This window comes from Nannospalax galili, unplaced genomic scaffold (assembly GCF_000622305.1).
Source record: "Nannospalax galili isolate Female #2095 unplaced genomic scaffold, S.galili_v1.0 scaffold603, whole genome shotgun sequence".
NCBI lineage: Eukaryota > Metazoa > Chordata > Mammalia > Rodentia > Spalacidae > Nannospalax > Nannospalax galili.
The window spans coordinates 411,908-412,907 of record NW_008351177.1 but is presented as its reverse complement, the minus strand read 5'-3'; positions in this window follow the sequence as shown (position 1 = coordinate 412,907).

The window sequence follows — 1,000 nt, the reverse complement described above, 5'->3', positions numbered from 1 at the left end:
GCAAAACTGAAGGTGAAAATTACTGCCTGAAGCATCCTATGAAGGCTTTGTGCTGAGTGTGCTTATGGTCACTTTCGGTAGGATGGCTAGAAAGAAGCCAAAATGAGAATTGAAATGGGCTGAGGAAGGATAAATACATCATTTTCTTGAGTGTGAGTTTTCTTTGGGAATGTAAAGTTACAGAAGGAGATGAGAAAGAACGCCTAGAGGCTGACAAGGATCTAAATGAGCACGCAAGTGGAACCGAGTATCTAACATGTTTACACGCTGGGTGAACAGCAGCAAATGCTTCGGGAGCCAAGGGAGCAGCTTTAACTGTTAGACACCCTCACAGCAAACTCTGGAGCAGCGGTGGGCACAAAACAGCAAACAACAGGACAGAGGGAAGAAAAAGAGACACACCGTCTGTGAGCACAGCCCAGCACATCACTAAGTACTTTATATACCTTATCTTATTTCGATATTTTCCCCCCTCAGGTTATATAATGTAATCCCTAAAGAAACCAAGAAAATATAGAAAAGAATGAAAGGTAGTTATAATTGTACCGTCTTAAATTCCTGCAAACCATGTTGATTTTATAGAATTTGTTGCCAGGAACACAGCACCTTACACACTGGTTGACTGTCACCCCCTCAATTAAAATATACATTGTTCACTCCTCTGGGAAATGATAATCTTTATTTCCCTTTGCAAAAGTATCTTGTAAATTACTCTGAAGATGGTGTCAGAATTGTTCTTAACTTTTTTAAATCAAATATGTATATTCATTCTGAAAACGTTTTTCTGGGGCTGGTGAGATGGCTCAGCAGGTGGAGGCACTTGCTGTCAAGCCCGACAATCCCCAGGACCCACATGGTGCAGGAGAGGATTGATTCCCACAAGTTGTCCTCTGAACTCCATAATTACACCATGTACACATTCCTTCCTACATGCACACAATAAATAAATACATAAGAAAGAAAGAAAGAAAGAAAGAAAGAAAGAAAGAAAGAAAGAAAG